Source organism: Callorhinchus milii, unplaced genomic scaffold (assembly GCF_018977255.1).
Source record: "Callorhinchus milii isolate IMCB2004 unplaced genomic scaffold, IMCB_Cmil_1.0 Scaffold3, whole genome shotgun sequence".
NCBI lineage: Eukaryota > Metazoa > Chordata > Chondrichthyes > Chimaeriformes > Callorhinchidae > Callorhinchus > Callorhinchus milii.
The window spans coordinates 80,670,947-80,690,307 of record NW_024704744.1 but is presented as its reverse complement, the minus strand read 5'-3'; the positions used below and the strand labels follow the sequence as shown (position 1 = coordinate 80,690,307).

Sequence of the window (19,361 nt, the reverse complement as noted above, 5' to 3'; positions counted from 1 at the left end):
AAACTCTTTAATGCTTATTTGAACCTTTTTTTCCTGATATGATCAATGGCTTTCAAGTTTAACAATGACTGACAGGGATGATGGTATCAAGATTTGGCTGTAATGACTTTTGCTGTATTTATGAAATGAGGAAGTAACTGAGAAGTAGAAACATGTTGGATTATGTTGCAGTGTTCTTTTGAACATGTTTAGTCTTTGTTCTCTACCCTCCAAACTAGTAGTTTAGTGTGGTCAGTACTGTGGAGCTTGCCACAATATTCCCTACATTCTCCGATCAGCTGTCAACAAACATGACTAAACTGAGGTGAGTTTCTACCAGCCCTCACCAAGATTACTCTTTGTTACTGTAGGCAGCTCACAACATTATTTCTAATAATAACTAGTGGGAAATCTAATAAATATATACCAACTAAGGAAAGCAAATCTGAGTGAGGGAAAAACGTCAGGGAATTGGAAGTCACAGCTGTATGGTGTGAAAGAAACATAATGTCACTTTTTTTTCTCAATAATTACTTTTACAATATAGAATATATTTGTAACAGAAAAGCAATAAGCAAGTCAAACTTTCTCTCATCTTAAGATCAAATGATGATATAAATTTGTGTGACATTCAACAAGAAGAAAGGTCACAGAACTCATCAATACAATCATCAATTTTTTGACATTCAAATCAATAATTTCATGCTCATGGTTATCTTAAATGAATTTTGGTTGAAAGAACACTATACTGACACAGAGACTTTTTTTAAAATAAGGTAGTGTTAAAAAAATCAAATAAAATCACATCTCAGGATAGCATTCTGTGAGTTACATTTTTGTAGCTATTAAATTACTTTGACTTAGTAGTATTGTTACGCCATAACATTTATGATCAATTATGGTATTAGATTGAGTGTGTCATTGGATTAGAAAAAAGAGTGCAATCATTGCAGAGTGTTTATAGGTAGGACCATGCATTAGGTAAATTTAGTTATTCGCTTGGAACTGTCCACAGCATTATGATATTTAGATTTCCTCTTAACTAAGACTTCCAGGTGTTACAAGACTTCCTCTTTAACCTTATCAAAAGATAACACCAGTAAATACCATTATAGAAAAACCTTTGGATGTCCTCTAAGTCTCCCCTGATCGTGTCACATGCACCATTACCTCTCCTATTCCGAGCTACCCTACACACCTTAAGTTACCTTCCTCAGCTGCCCGTTTCAGCATCATTTATGACTAAAGCCAGAATAATAGGCAAGTCTAAATAGTCATCCATACTTTATGACTCAATGAACAGAACAATTACTCTATGTAACTAGGATTGAGACAGAAATAAAAATGAGAACACTAAAAATAATAAATCATCAAAAATTTAGATGAAATCAAAGTTTTAATTTTGCATTGAATAAACGTGATGAGAAGAACAAGAAAAAAATATATATAAATTTTATTTGATTTAACGGCAGAGCAGCAAAATATAAAATACTAATGAGAAGCAAAATAAAATGATGAAAAAAGTGAAAAGTTGGAACGAGTTTGAATGAGTTACACTAACTTGTGGCAAGTAAATTTTGCATGAATGTTATTAGACTCCTGCCACTTTTGACTGAAGTCCTGGAGTCTGACTGCTACCCATTCATGGAAAATGCAATTAGTTTATTGTACACCTGAAACAACCTCTGTTCTCCTCAGAGAATGAATCTCCATCAGAATTTTTTGACAAGCTGTCAACTAAAAGCAAGAAACCCCACACCCACCCTACAACTGCAGAGCCTTATGATCTTTCTTGGCATTTCATTTAAGGTCATGTGCAAACTTGCTTTCAGCTCAAAGTAAATTAAACTACATGTACAAGTGCTCTCGCATTACAGAAAGAAAGAACGATATTTCTTTGCAAATATTTTAGCACGAGGCTCCATCCCAGTGAACAGTCTTTTTTCACATTTATTCAAACCCTCGGAGGATAAACCGGACATAATCTAATATTATTTCCGTGTACGGAGATTTTAGGAATGACATTTCAAAGTAGTAGCTTTTAAATTAATACATAATTTTAAATTGGTATTAAGTGGCTAGAGAATATATGCAGTCAATTCACTTTACCATATATTCTGTGAAGTGCTTTGAGAAGTCTCGAAGATGTGGTAAGCTGCTATATAAAATGCAGTGATTATTATTATTATTGCAGATCTCAGATAGAATAGAACGTGTATTTAGAAGCAAAAGGAGACAGTTAACAAATCTTCCAATTTTTTAAAAAAAACTATAGTTGTGAAAATTATTGTAGTGTTTTGTAAACAATACTGGTGAGGTCACACTTTGAATATGTTGTGTTCAACTTTGGTCACCCTACCTCTGAAAGGATACTATTATATCAGAGAGGGTTCTGAGAAGAGATACAACAATAATTATAAGGCTCTAATTTATGAGGAGAATGTAGTAGAGCTGAATTTCTTTTTGGTGAAGAAGATTGAGAGGTGGTTTGACCTGATTTTTAAACAACAACAAGATTACATTTGTATAGCGCCTTTCACGTCGGAAGGACGTCCCAAGGCGCTGATCGCGCTTAAATGATCACAGGAGCAAACTATATACATTTACTCAGGCTATTTGACTTTGACTTCCAGCACAGAACAAGAGGACACAGGTTTAAAAGTAAACTTCAAGTAAGACTAGAGATCAGACAAAATCTCTTCACTTGCCCTCCTACCCCCAAAATAAAAATATTGGATATGTGGAACAGACTCATAACCAGAGCTGCTCAATAAGTATGGAACAAAAAAAAGCATATAAACTCCCTGAACCTAAAAGTTAATTAGGCAATAGAACTCCATCCCCACATCTCCAGCACACAAACATACTTCCTACCCTTAGGCACATAATGCAAGTATTATTATTATTCCTACAATTAGGTGTAGATTGAGACAATAGTAGAGGCAGTGCGATCTGTGGGGCAACAGGTTACAGATGAATAGTGGATATATAAAGTTGAATATTTAAGGTCCTGTTTGATAATCTTTTGGGACCATTGACCATTTTGGGCAGACTTTCCCTCAGAGTATCGTGTTGGGTAGAGTTCCTGACGGGGTAGACTGCATTATCTGTGGAAGGAAGGCATTTGATGGACCTTTCTTTGACTCTTCTTATTTTCATGTTTTCTTATATTTTTAGGAAAGATGAAAAATATTAGGAGAAATAAATATTAAAACAAACAGATTTAGAGGCAAGAGAACAAACAACGTGCAATTATAAAGCGTCCTTCTCACAGGCATCTAAGAGTGATTAAACATTTTTAAAAAACAATCTTCAAATCATTTTAAACAAATTCTGTTCAAACAACAAAAAGAATGAATTTTTTGGTCAATATTTTATTTTGCTTCTGGAAAGAAAATCTAAAATGTGCTTTGCCTAACTGAGTATCAGAGCAGTTCGTCACCTGTGGGGCTTGAATCTGAATTCGGCATAGACTGATAAAATAATGTCTCCTCACTCTTTAAGTATCCTAACTCATATTACGTTGGACAGCCACAACCCAACTGCTATTAGTTGTCATTCTAATACAGAATAAGAATAGTTCTCACCCAGTGAGAAAGGGAGAAACATTTGGATGGGAAATAAATCATCAATGCATTCCTGTTACTTGCCTCTGAAGAGCAATATTGACCAATGACATGTATGAGAAGAGAAATATGGAAACAAATAAGTATTAAAAAATGCACTCCGACATCCTATCTCTACAGAGAGACTATGTAGAAATATTGACAAACACGCAGGCTTCCTTTAACGTATAAAATATGAATTTGTTAAGGACATTCTGAAAGTCAACAGAATACGGTGGCAAAAACATCAGATTTTACATCACTGGGTAAGTTTGTAAAATAAACATTTTACTTCTAAATTATTATTGAGCCCTGATATACAATAAAGTCATAATATTAATACAGAAAAAGGGATATTATTTTTATTTAGAAAATAAACATTGCCTGCCTCTGGCATTACTTCTCTCCTGAGTTGCTAAAACCCTCATGAATGCTTTCATCTCGTCCCCATCTCACACCACTCTACCCCCGTAACCTTCTTTCATTCCTACCGACCTGGCTGCTCCCTCCGCTGCCCTATTCACCCCACTATTTGCTATCAGCAGGCTTTCAGGCTCGAATGATTCACCTACGCTCTAGAACTCTTTCTTGAAGTCCCTCTAATTCGCTCCCTCCCTCACCTCATTCAAGTCCATCTTAAGATGTACCTTTTCTTCGTTTATCTTTCCCCTCCCAACCCCGTTCAGCTACCATGCCCAGCTCCCACGCTCAGTCAGTAGTGTTAAGTGCTTTAAGATGTCTTCCCGACATGAAAAGCACTACATAAATGCAAAAAGCATTATAAATGTTTTACTAATGGGAAGTGAAGGAGATGAAAAATGGATAAAGCTTTGATTAGCAAAGGAGTACATTAAATTTATCAAGAAAGTCCATTAGGTCTTCAAACAAATATACAATTTGATGTTAAGAAGCTCGTTGATTGATTTAAGGAAATTAAGCACCATTCAACACTATTACCAGAGGTGGAGTGGGAAAAAGATTTGGATGTGATTATTGACTATTCACTTTTCAGACAATGTGAAGCTGTACAAAAGAAAATTAATCAAATAATAAATTCTTAAGGTCATTTTACTAAAACTGAACAGGTTACTATAGCCTTTTATTGATCACAGGTAACCCACGTTTGAAATTACTATAAAAAAAACACACAATGCTGGAAATCTGAAAACAAAAACAGAAGTCGCTGGGAACATCAGCAGGTCAGGCAGCATCTATGGAGAAAGGAAAGTGAGTCAACAAAACGAAGATCAAAGGTATCTTCTCAAGTTATGGGTGATGGCACAGTCCAAAATCTCAATCAGAAATAAAATTGCTACATAATGACATTGCACACCAGAAAACAGTTATGCAACTTTATAAAATTCAGGTTTTTCTCTTTTTAAAAAAAAGGCATGTTAATTAAAATGTCAAAATGACATGAAATTGCCAGCAATGACGAGAAAGAGAAACGTATGATGTTGAAGTCTGAAAAAAAAAATAACCTCAGGAAAAGGTTGTAAATGTGGTGGAAGAGCTACACTTATCATGAACTTCTAAAGTTGTTATGGATATACTGTTTGAGAGACAACCATTGACAAGCAGAAAAAAAGATGGGATTATGAACAGCCAGATGAATGAATTTAAGTGAATATTATTCACAAAACCAGCGAGCATCATGTGTACAGTATGTCAATCAGTGGCAACATTAGTGAAGTCCAACACTCTGTGTATAACTGATACTCCAGGCAAATGCAATACTCTGTAAAAACAGTCAAAATAGGGGGCAATGAGAAAAGGTAAATCTTAATAGGATACAGGTACTGGATAACAAAGGTCAAAGTGGGTGCGAAAAGTTGAAAAGTTCACAAAGAATGATAGAAAAGGCCTTGAGGGCCAGTAGTTAAGTTGAAAAACAGGGTGAAAAAGATGAAGTTTCTTCAGCAGCAGGACTGGCTGCCTCATTCACTACATTTGAAGAACTTACTGAAATTCTAGATCAATATACATTGAAAGATTTGATGTCCACAGCAAACAAAACAGAATAACCGCAAATGTTTCAAGACCAATGTGTGTGTGTGTATATATATATATATATAAACACATTAACTTTGCTTTTGTCAGTTAAAACTAATTAAAGAATTTCTAGTAAAGAACAGATAGATCCAAGACGAATTTTTACCCTGCACAGAAGGATAAAATTCACAGGACAATACAGGACACTTTTTTAAAACTAAAATCCAGGTTTTAATTATCAGCTTAGATCTATTCAAACTCATCACACGCAGCTTCTCTATCAAACCAAAGTTTGCGTATTTGAAGACAATTTTAGGTTGTGTCCAAAAATCTGTGTTAAATATAGATATGCATCGACACCAATTAGTGCTACTACTATGGATTTACATCTTGTATTTATATAACGCCACTCAAGCACGGTAGCCTCCTCGAATGCTTGACAGTGGTGGAGCACGATGCCGAGCCAGGTGACCGTAAGCACGATCGAAGACGAAGGTCTTCAGGTGCTACCTGAAAATGGGGAAGGAGGGGGCAAGGCAGAGAGATTGAGGAAGAGTGTTCCAGAGTTTCGCGGCATACTTCCCTTGATACCTGCAGGTACAATTAAATCTTACTCTTCTGTGTTACAGTGTGTTGCATTGCAGGTTACCCACAATAACATTGGCTTGCAAAAACAGATTTGAAAGATAACTGGAAAATGTTCAAACCCCAATTTGCTCATTTTAACAACGCTGAATAATGTAATCTCGCATCACATCAAATCAAAAAGTCAATGGGTATAACTATACTGTTACAGCATGTCTAAGCCTGAAAATCCATTCATCCTATGCTCTGGGCTACATATTGTACTGTATATCTATTTGCCACAGAAGGCAGTTAATTACCTTCGAGCTTATAAATTGCAGATTCCATATCAGTCAGCCAATGTGCTGTTAAATAGTTTCAGCTGCACACACTTAAGTTTTGATCATAAGTTTGGAGAAATGATGAATGATAGCTTTTACGAGTATTTTTAATGTCAGTCTAAATTAGTGCTTTGACAGGTATAGGAACATCATTGTTGAAGTCATAGTTGAGCTCCACTTACATGACCATGCAGCATGTTAAGAACTGCAGGAGTACACATCTCAGGACTTACTTAACAATCCGTGGTTTTTAGATTGACTGTAACTTGAATTTTATCGACACTTGTTCTTGGGTGGTATTAAAATTAGAACTAAAATGGTATCATACAAATGATGCAGCAGTTGGAGACTGTTGCTACAAGTTAATTCAAAGTTTTAGTTTCTTCAGGGCACACACCAAAATACGTCTTACTGTAACACAGAGTAGTTAATACTCCCAGAAGCTGCCCCAATGAAGGACGCTACATAAGTGCAAGTTGTTGTTCTCATCGTCATGAGTGGGGAAATAAATGATTACTAAGAAATGATCAAATAGAGAATTAATATTGAACCAATGTTGCAGTGAAAGCTGTATACAAATATAATGCAGCAATTACAGGTAGTAATGAGCACCAGTCAAAATTTTGACTGCTAAAAGTCAAAGAAAACCCTTCTTAAAATCTCTTAAAATCTCTCACTGTGCCTTTTTAAAGCACTTTGAGAAGCTTTGCGATATAAATTGCTGGTGTAGCCTTCCAAACCATTTTCAGCCACTTATTTTTTTTAAAAAATGGTAATATCACATAAAGCAATATTAATGTAATATCATAATTAGTTTATTTTCAAAAACACCCTTTCATTTAAATCTACATTGGCTGACAGTCTATTCTGGTCTGTAAATGTTCCTATAAAATACATAGTAACAATTTCAGGCAGGATAGGCTATCAGTCCATCTAGCATATTCATCTAATTTCCTACAAGTTTCCTTCGATGTATCTATCTCTAAATCTAATAACTTTGAATCCTTTTAACTGACAGGAACTTGTCTGGTTTCTTTTTGATACTCTTTGTAGTTTTTTGTTCCACCACCTGTCCTGCAAGCTTGTTCCATGTGCCTATCACCCTTTTATGTTGACAAAAAATTCCCTCAAACACATTTTATGTAAGTAATGGAGTATGTTGAAAAGTAAGTTGAGCCGGCTAAAGAATTTTTCTTTAAATTATAGCGTGTCCAATTATCTGTCTAAATTTCTTCCCACTGGTCCCCAATCTCATGCTGAGGTGATACAATAGAAATAACTTGCATTTATATCAGTGGTGGCCAACCTTTATGGTCGGCCAACAATTTTGTTTGCCATATCAAGAAATACTCAATCAAGAAAAAACACTACTGATTCAACAAGTTCAGCGGCCGCTTCTTGATGGCCCAACGGGCAACAGGTTAGCTACCACTGATTTATATAGAGCTCTTCACACAGGATAGCATCTCAGAGCAGAGCCATATGTAGTTCCACAGGAGCTAGTTTGCCTCTGGTATTCACCAGAAATTGGAATAAAGTTTGATTTGACCCTAATCCTGGTTCAAGAAACCTCATATAGTCAAGAAAACTCAGTTTAGACTGCAGTCTGAATTCAGACCATGCAACCCAAACTTTAGATTCCTGTTCACAGGTCATGGGATTTAAAAAATTATATTAAACCAAACTTAGAATAAACCTTTGCTAATCTTATGACAATTAACCACTACAATACAAATTTTCTTTATGTACACTTTATTTGAATTAAATTACTGAGACAGTGAATTGAGGTTAACAAAATCAAAATGCAGCTCTATTATTTAAAAAAGAGAGAAATAATCTGCTAAAGTAACTTGGCTTCAGAATGAACACTAAAACAACATTTACCTTCAAGGTTCCTGGATCTATTGGGCACATTATGGCATAGACTAGACATCATTTACAGCTTGTGGTCAAAAGGAAACTTGTGTATCAGGTGATTTCACTTCTATTGTACAGCTGTGGTTAACAGCCCATGAAACCCACTGAAGCTTCCAGAAAACATTTCCATAGACTACCACCAGTACTGCTAAATTGCTTATCTAGTTTTGGAACACAATCCTTGGAAGGTTTATAATATATTTATTTTAGTAAGGAATCTAGTGTCTTATAAAAGTAAGTCAGTTATGAAATGTGGCGAGACCACTTTGTTTATCTGACTGCTTCCAGGAACATTAAGGCAACAGACGGGGTTGCTGAGCTTAGTGTCAGCATGTTGGACTTGTCACGTGTTCAGTAGTAAACGCGTGTTGAAGGGGTGGTCATTTGGATGTTGTCGCAGATACTTTGGCCATTTTGGCCAAACAGCAAATTGCATTTATATAGCGCCATTCATGCATGGTAGCATCTCGGAGCGTTTAACAGTGGGGGAGCTCAACCTTCGAGCCGAGAGGAGGTGACAGTAGGCACGGTTGAAGAGGAAGGTCTTCAGATGGGATCTGAAGATGGAGTATGAGGAGGCAAGGGAAAGGAATTGAGAAAGAGTGTTCCATAGTTTTGGGGTATAATGGCTGAAAGCCCAGTTGACAATGGTGGAGCAGAGAGGATGAGGCACAAGCAGCAGGTCGGAGCCAGCCAAGCAGAGGCGGTGGGTATGGAGTGTGGCGTAAGCAGGTCGGAGAGGTAGGAAGCGATCTGTAAACAAGTCTGAGGATCAATCTAAATCCTCTATTCATTTTGCTTAATGAGAAGAATACTTTGTAGTCATTACTCTATAGCATTTTATACAGTAGAAATTTCATGTAGAACAAATGTTACATAGCACTATTCATGTTAGTGAGCGGAAAGGGATGAAAAGTAAGCATGTTGACCAAAAGCATGGTTGAAAAGATGTGGTTTTAGGAGGCCTTTGAGTCAGGGTGAGAAGAAACGGATGGTTTGTAAGAGCTCCATAGGGTAGAGAAATAGTTGGAATAGGTTGGAAGCTCAGCACCAATGGTGGGATGGAGAGCGTAAGGTATGAGCAATGCAGCATTCCTATTAGACCATCTTCAAAACAAGACGATAATCCAGTTTATCAATCTTTTGAGTCACCTCTTCCCCTTGGGTAGGAATAACATACCAAATAGAGAAGTTGAACCTGAACATTTCAGCAAGATTTAAGTTTGTGAGTGCAGAAAGTGGTCTCTCCAATTGTCATTGTGTGTTACTGCATTAACTCTGAGATGAGGTTTAATTTGAAAAATGTCGAAAAGACGATCAAAATGAAAATGGAATCCATCATGCTAGTGCCCAGGGCTTTTCAGCTGAGATTGACTATCATTCTTCAAAAGATGAAGGAGTTGCATTTGAAAATACATATTAATGCCAATCTTTAAACAAAGACGGATGCTATTTATTCGTTCAATTACTGAAAATATGGCATTATTCTTCTTACTTTTAAATCATCTTTACATGTTTTTGTCAATCCCTTATTCAATTGTTCCTTCGTCTAAGCAATCACTAAGACATAGGAATCAGCACCAATAATAGATCTATACTATTACGGTTTTCCTTCCTTTATGATTCTCTACAATTTGATGAGTTCTTCTGCAGCAACTCCACATTCACATTTGTTTTAAAACCACATATTGGATTCCCAAATTAATCTGGAGAGCAATTTCTATTTTTTGCATTGTATGCTTTTTAAAAACAATTGGAAGGGAATGAAATGGGCTTTAGGAGCAATTTTGTTTGAAAAGTAACAGCCCAGAAAGGTATGACCCAAACTAAATTTTAAGTAATAATATTAATTGCCCAATTTTAATAATTGCTCCATATTAACAGATACCTGCAAAGTATCATTCATAGGAACATAGGAATTAGGAGCACGAGTATGCCATTCGGCCCCTCAGGCCTGCCCCGCCATTCAATAAGATCATGGCTGATCTTCTAACTTAACTCCATCTGCACGCCTTATCCCCATATCCCTTAATCCCTCTATCCTTTAGAAATCTATCAATCTCAGTCTTGAATATGTTCAAGGACTGAGCATCCACAGCCTTCTGGGGTAGAGAATTCCATAAATTTACTATCCTCTGAGTGAAGAAGTGTTTCCTCCACTCTGTTCGAAAGGGCTAACCCTTTATCTTCAGACCGTGACCCCTAGTTATAGATTCTCCTACCAGGGGAAACAGTTTCACACTGTCTACTCTGTCAAGCCCCATAAAAATGTTTCTATAAGATCACCCTCAATTCTTCTATATTCTAGAGAATATAGGCCTAGTTTACTCAACCTATCCTCATAGATCAACCCCCTCATCCCAGGAACTATCCTAGTGAATCTACACTGTACCCCCTCTAACGCGAGTATGTCCTTTCTTAAATAAGAAGACCAAAACTGCACACAATACTCTAGGTGCGGTCTCACCAAGGCCCTACACAGTTGCAGCAAGACTTCCCTACTGTTGTATTCTAACCCTTTTGCAATACACGCCAACATGCCACTAACCTTCCTAGTTGCTTGCTGTACCTGCACACTGACTTTTTGTGACTGGTGTACAAGGACACCCAAATCCCTCTGAACTTTAACACTATCTAGTCTCCCCCCCTCTAGAAAATAATATGCTTTCCTGTTTTTACTACCTAGGTGAATAACTTCACACTTCCCCACATTATATTCCATCTGCCACCTTCTTGCCCACTCACCTAACCTATCTATATCCCTTTGCAATCTTTTTGTGTCATCCTCAGAGCTTACTCTCCTACCTAGCTTTGCATCATCTACGAATTTAGATATTTTAAGTTCTGTGTCCTCATCTAAATCATTGATAGAGATTAAAATAGTTGAGGCCCAAGCACTGATCCTTGTGGCACTCCACTAATCACATCTTGTCAATCTGAGAAGGACGAGTTTATCCCTACTCTCTATTTTCTTCCCGTTAGCCGCTCTTCGATCCATGCTAATATATTGCCTTTAATTCCATGTGCCCTAATCTTGTGTAGCAGCCTTTTATATGGCACATTGTCGAATGCTTTCTGAAAATCTAAATACACTACATCTACTGGTTCTCCCCTATCTAACATCAAGTTACATCCTCAAAAAACTCTAAAAGATTTGTTAAGCATGACTTCCCTTTTGTAAAGCCATGTTGACTTTGCCTAATCATGTTATGGTTTTCTAAGTGCCCCACTACGACATCCCTAATAAAGGATTCTAGAATTTTCCCTACCACCGATGTCAGACTGACTGGTCTACAGTTCCCCATCTTCTCTCTCCCATCCTTCTTAAATAGTGGTGTTACGTTTGCAATCTTCCAATCAATGGGAACCGTTCCAGAATCCAGAGAATTTTGGAAGATCAAAAACAAGGCATCCACTATCTCAGCAGCCACCTCTTTTAAAACCCTAGGATGCAGGCCATCAGGGTCAGGGGATTTGTCATTTTTCAATCCCAACAGTTTCCCTAGTACTAATTCTTTACTGATGTTAATTTCCCTAAGTTGCTTACCAACATTAGCTTCTTGGTTCCCCTCTATTTTTGGTAAGTTTTCTGTGTCTTCTAACGTGAAGACAGAAGCAAAGTATTTGTTTAATGGCTCTGCCATATAATAATAATAATAATCCTTGCATTTGATATAGCGCTTTTCACGTCGGGAGGACGTCCCAAAGCACTTCACAGAACACACTGTAAAGTGAATTGACTGTATATTTGTCGGCGAACGCGGCAGCCAATTGCGCACAGCAATGTCCCACAAACAGTCGTAGATTGAAAATGACCAATTTATTATTGTTTTTGGTTTTGGAGGGATTATTATTAGGCTCTGTGTGGAGTAAGGAAACTTGCCCAAGGTTTCGCCCTCTGCCTGGAATTGAACTCAGGTCTCTCGCTTGCAAAGCGAGTGCTCTAACCACTGAGCTACAGGATTACAGGGGATATTTATCCCCCATTATAATGCCTCCTGTCTCTGCCTGTAATGGATCCACATTCACTTTTGATAGTAACCCAGGAACTAACCTAGTGAATCTACCAGGTTATTCATGGAGTAATAAGAAATAACCCGACTACGCCCTTGAAAACAGGATTGGTGTTGTGACCTTGTGAATAAAGCAACTTTAGGTACACCAGATATACTCTTACATATAATTGCTTTATTCCTAAGGCACTCTTGTCAGCCTTCCACCTATAATATTAAAGTAGACTCAGAGCACAGCAGATAATACTAAGTGGCATATGGGGCAGGGGTGGGGGAGCAACCACCTCAATTTTCTTATAACTACACTCTGTCATGCAAACTTCTGCACGTTTTTTTTGCGCGTTATCACTTTCGGAATTGATCTACCATTGAGCTTGATACTACCATAAAAATTCCAGTTAGTTTGTTTAAAAAACACAAAATCTGCAAGTGCCCCCAACACAACACCAAGTGACCTCATTTTGCAAATTTACGTTCAGTTAATCTGCATAGATTACGACTTGTTGAATCATAGATGCACTGAACTGGAAAAACATGAGCTCAAGTTCTCTATACTTTAAATTACAGGGCGGTGCCACAATTTAAAGTCTCAGAAACAAATGTATAAGGTGTCCAAATAAATTTCCAATTATCCTTCATTATATGTACCTCTCACAGTTCAAAGCATTAAAATCAAAAGTGAGTACGGTGCCTCTGTACCGCTCTTATCCAACTGAAAGACCTGATATACTGTTAACATTCCAGATATTTAGTCCTGCAGCTCAGAAGTTAGAGCGCTCGCCTCGCAAGCAAGAGACTTGAGTTTTATTCCTGGCAGGGTGAACTGTTGCCCAAGTTTCCTTACTCCACACGCCTCTGTTTACCTAGCATGAAGTAGCTGTTAGTCGATTGGAGGACCGCTTTTCTGAGGATAATAATCCCTCAAGAAAAAAAATTAATAATTTGGTCACTCAATCAACGACTGTTTTTGGGACACTGCTGTGCGCAATTGGCTGCCGCATTTCACCCAGAAATACAGTCAATTCACTTTACAGTATATTCTGTGAAACGCTTTGAGACAACTCGAAGACGTGAAAAGCGCTGTATCAAATGGAAGGATTATTCTTATAAAAGATGAGTGACACTCCAAGGAGTGCGGGATGTTTTAGCCATTAAGCAAAATAATTGTTGAACCCATTTGTTTTTTAAATGATGGCAACAATTAGCAGTTATTGAACAACAGAAAGGGTGTTGGGTCAAACCCATCCCCAATTCTTCTCTCTGGATTGGTTTATCCCTGAAAACAGAAACAAGAACAACATAACAGGACTAGTTGGTACTTTTATCTTCATTATAAGTAAGATGGAATTTGGGTTTTCCCTAAATTAAAGTGCATTAATTTATCATTAATGATTTATCATTACTCAGAACTTGGTACTGTAGAGTATTCTTGTCATTCATTCAACACAGTGTGCAATAGCAAATGATAAAATATTTGAAACCATGGAGCACCTTTGATCTCATACTTGAAATATACTTTGGTTGTACCCAAAGACATCATTTTTAAAAGTTAAATGAAGACAGTGATCAAGATCAGAAATAATTACCTATTTAAGATCTTGAACCTCCTTCCACAAACAATAATTTTTTTTGTTGCCTCAGTCTTGTACATTAGGTTCTCAATTTTACCTTTGCAACGTTTGAAAATAAAATAAATTACCTTCTCGCTGTCACATTTATATGAACTAAGCAGATATAATGGTTATACTTACCAAATGTACTGTGAACGAACAGAAAAGAAGAAACACTAAATTTGCGAAAAAGGTTTGGACTACATTAAAATTAAAAGGTTATCCCATTAAAAAAAGCATCACAATTTTGATGCATTGATACACTGGTATACAGCGCCACAGAGTGGAGGAACACATGTTCAATTTGGGCATTTCACTGAGTTCCTAATCTTCCTTGTCATTGTGCAATGTCCAGAACAGATACCAGCAATGTCAGTGGCCAGATAGCAGTCACCCACTCTGTCCTATGAGCTTAGTACATCTGCACAGCTTGGAAAAAACAGAGGGGGAGGAATAAAGAAACTATGCCCTCAAATAAATTAATATTTGAAGGGGTGGGGGGAGATGCTAAGACTGTAGAGCATTAAACTTCCATGCGCTGCATATTATAAAAACAAATAAAATGGTACAGTATATATTTCAGGATAATGGGCAAAATATTTATGCAAGTGTGATAAAGATTCTCAGGTTGATATTTACTATGTGTAGTTTACAAACAGAGTTTAAGCTGTTAAATTTTTGAAAGGAAATATATGTTATTCTATGTAATATCTAAATTGGTGTATTTGAAGAAACAATAATCAGAAATATGTATTCATAAAGTATCTATGGATTCTATACTATTGGTAAATCACCAACATTTTTAAAAATAGCTACACTATTTTCAAAACATCTTTCAAAAAAGATGCTCAATAAATAGCATACTAAAAATGTATTAAACATATTATTTGAACCTACTATTCTCACAGGCAACATATTGCTTCCCAAATGAATAATGCTGCACACCATTTTCTATGTAAATTTTATACAGCAATTATTTGCCTCATTGCTTTCTTCTTTGAAATGAGAATTTAACAGGAATAATAATGATGCAACTAAATTATTTTCCCATTAAAAAAAGTAAACTGCACTAAAAATAAAATGATTGCAATTCTGCATTTGAGCAGCAAGAAACCTTTCATAGTCCAACAACTTCTCCACTATTACAAACAAGATTTCTTATCTCGGCTTTAAAGTACGGTGATTATCTATTCCAACACAGAGCACACATTTCCCGTTGTCAATCAATGAGGTTACTAGTTCACTGATAACTCTTAATTCACAGCTTGATATTACCCAATAGCAGCAAATGTATGAGGAACTGATGTTCTGCACCTATGCCTTGTACAAAACAATTCTGAAACTGAGGTGGATAGATTTTTGTTAGGTAAGGGTATCAAGTGATATGGAGCAAAGGTGGTTAAATGGAGTTGAGGACCAGATCGGCCATGATCTAATAGAATGGCGGAACAGGCTCGAGGGACTGAATGGCCTACCTCTGTTCCTACGTTCCTATGAAACACTGGAAGGCCATTTTGGCAAAGTGTGAATCTTCAAACAGTCATGGTTGATGAAATATCATCTAATGTACAAAATGCAATACATCACTGCATTTTGTACATTAGAATACAATACACTACTGTCTACTTCCTTACTTACAGGTAAACTGATAACTCGTCACTCCAAGGGAAAAGGGTTCAGCTACATGTTGTCCAGAATGGCAAGTTAGGCATATGTATAAATACATTAATAAATTCACTGGGATACTGACAGCATGACGACTTAAGTGGCAATGACAAGTTATCAGGGTCGAGTTATCAGGAGTTTACTGTAGAAGCCTACAGATTTCAAAATAAATACTGCATCAAGATTTTGGCTGTAAAATATTAACATATACATATATAAATATACTATATATAGGGAAAATTCCATTCATAATATATGAATCATAATTAATAAAGTTTTACGGTTCAAAGACAGTTTCAACTTGCCTCTTAAGGTGTGCAGAACATAAAACATAAAAGATTTTTAGAACAACCCAATTGCTACTGTATTTCTAACTTTCTTTGCCTTTTAAAAAAATCCTCAAAATCACAGATATAATAAAATGGATGCATATTTAACATTTATGTGAAGAAAATAATTTCTCTCCTTCAACTGCCACAAGTCACAACATGGAATATTTTTATCTTCTTTCTCAATCATGTAGATCAGAAGCACATTTAACACCCTTATCATCTTCACATAAACTGGCAGCAGCTGAGGTCAAGCAGTTTCGAGATGTTATTCCATGTGAAAGGCGCTTATATAAACGCAAATTGTTGTTGTTTTTGTATAATCATAGAATCATAGAATCGTACAGCACAAAAAGAGGCCATTCAGCCCATCGAGTTTGTGCAGGCTCTTTGAATAGAGCAATTAATGTCAATCCCACTCCCCAGCCCTTTCCCCATAACCTTACAAATCCGTCCTCCTCAATTACCCGTCCACCGCGTTTTTAAAGTTGTTATCGAATCGTCCTCGACCACCCTGTCAGGTAATGCGTTCCAGATTCGAACAACTCGCTGCGTGAAAAAATTTCTTCTCACCTCCCCTCTGCTTCTTTTAGAGACTATTTTGAATCTGTGACTTCGAGTCACTGACACACCCACCAGTGGAAACAGTTTTTCCCTTTCTAACCTATCAAATCCCCTCATGATTTTGAAGACCTCTATTAGGTCTCCTCGTAACCTTCTCTGCTCCAATGAGAATAATCCTAACCTCTCCAGCCTTTCCTCATAATCAAGGTTAATCATAACCTCCTGATTCTTGTACTCTATGCCCCTATTTATAAAGCTTAGTATCCCATATGCCCTTTCTCAGCTTTATCTACCTGTCCTGCCACCTTCAAGGATTCATTTACCTGCACCCCCAGGTCTCTCTGTTCTTTTACCCCCCTTAAGATTGTATTACCAGCCTATATTGCCTCCCCTCATTCTTTCCACCAAAATTATTACCTCGCATTTCTCCACATTGAAACTCGTCTGTCATGTGCCTGCCCATTTTACCATTCTGTCTATGTCTTCCTGCAGTTGGCTGCTATCCTTCTCACAGTTTACCTAATTCTACCTAATCATAGAATTGGACAACACAGAATGAAGCCATTAGCCAATCAAGCCTGTGAAGGACCACTGAACAAGTTATCCATTTAGACCCACTCCCCTGCTCTTTCCCCTTTAACTACTATGTACAGTTTTTTTAAATATTTGTCATATCCCTTGTTCAACCTACTATGGTTCTTCTGTATTTTTGGTAGCACACTTCATGTCCTAATTACACTCATTAGGACAATATGCTGTCAAGGGGAAAGAAAGTTAGAAATGCAGTAGCAATTGTGGGTTAAAAAAAAACTAACTTTTTTTTGCTGATGGTCTTAAAGTTATGCATGATTCACCAACCAGTGGTAATATTTTTTACCATTTACCCTCTCATACTTTTACAGTGTTGTGAATCCACTCAAAATTCTTAGTGAAACAAAGTGAGCTTTGATATGCAGATGATACTAAACCAATCCTAATCCCTTCTGCATTGTAGGAAACATTTTCCTCTGCAGTCAGTAAACCCTGAAGCAACATAAAAATTCACATTATGATTGCTGAAAAGGGCAGCGGAAAATATGAGTCAAGGAGAATTGAGAAATCATGCATTATCCTTACATCTCTATTATCATGAACAGAAGAGCCATGATCACTTCCTTCCGATTAGGTATAATCTATCAGAATCTAACTTTCAGAATCTAGAATCTAACTTTTTAAAAAACACTTATTTTTCCAAGTGCATTTCTTCATGCCAAGTGCTGCAGGGCATTACCGTATGTGAGGGGAGCTATATAAATGCAAGTTGTTGTTGTTATTGACTGCCCAACTGAGACAACCAGGTAGGGCACCTGAATTTAGATCTCTATCAAAGCCATAACTACTGATTGTTCTACCCTCCCAGAGTGAATGTCTCTCACCTTAGTTCAGCACCTCGCTCAGTCATCATCAGCCTAGTTGTGATTGAGATAATAATAATCCTTGCATTTGATATAGCACCTTATCAGGTCTTCGAGATGTCTCAAACGCTTCACAGGCAATACTGTAAAGTGAATTGACTATATTTTGTGGGCGAAACGCGGCAGCCAATAGCGCACAGCAGTGTCCCACAAACAGCTGTGGATTGAGTGACCAATTTTTTTTAAAAAAAGGATTACCCCCAAAAAAGCGATCCGCCAATCACCTAACAGCCGAGTTCCGACTTACTGCTAAATGAACAGAAGCATGTGGAGTAAGAAACTTGCCTCAGGCTTTGCCCTGTCCGGTAATCAAACCCAGGTCCTCACGCTTGCGAGACGAGTGCTCTAACCACTGATCTACAGGACTCCACAAGTATAGTAAATTATAGAGCAATTTTTGCACTGATACACCAAAGGTGCTGTGTCAATGGGTCATCTTCACTTTTCTGACCTATAATTGAATCCTTGAAATATCCTCGTGATTCAGTAGCCTGTCCAGAAAGGCAATATATTTTTACATTGCAACTTGTCCATTTTCTGCTTAATTTCCACCTTCTTATTTCTGTAGTGATAGCACTGCCCTCTTGTGGTATTCATCACAAGCGTGCAATTCAGATAAAATTCACTTAAGAGTGCTCCAAGTTACTTCATTTGTGAGTGCCCACTATTATCTAACTTATTGCAACTTTGTGCCAAATCTCTAAAAATGTCCTAACTATTCTTATAAGAAGTATGTTTCAAAATGCAAAGCAGTTAGTAGTACAAACGTATGTCCTTATTGCTTTAATACTTTACCTTTACAAACCAAGTGAGAAAGCCAGACAAACTGTAACGGGTGCGAGGAAGTATTTTTTAACTGCTAAAGCAGAGATCATATTGCATTTGATGCAATAACTATATGGAACTCCTGCATATTTTGTAGCATAAGAGTTAGGATTAGGTGTAAAACATTTGAAATGATATTGTATGCAACTCACTGTAATATGTATGCTATGACAGTTTAATCATATTTCCTATTCTCTATTGGAGAGAAATGAAACATTACCCGAAATTCCTCACTGTACTAATTATATATCCCCCGCTGGAGTTGACATGACAGCACAAGCTATGCTCCATCAGTTGGTGGCTTTCCCCCTCAGTGCCCAACAAATATAGTTCTGCATCAATGGTAATTGGGACAATGAACATAGATTCAAAGCGTGTGCAAGTGTTTTCATTTTTGGAATTCTGTAAGTGTGACCCCACTCCACAAAGAAAACGTGTGCATATAAACATGTAATTCATTCAAACATGTTTACTTTTCACCCTTTTAACAATATATTCAAATA

General features: G+C 37.0%; 1 protein-coding gene across 4 annotated transcripts in view; it reads right to left on the bottom strand.

The window, feature by feature from the left end:
• Positions 1–19,361, bottom strand: part of LOC103177943 (WD repeat containing planar cell polarity effector) — a 98,299-nt gene that overhangs the window by 67,536 nt on the left and 11,402 nt on the right. The window lies entirely within an intron of this gene.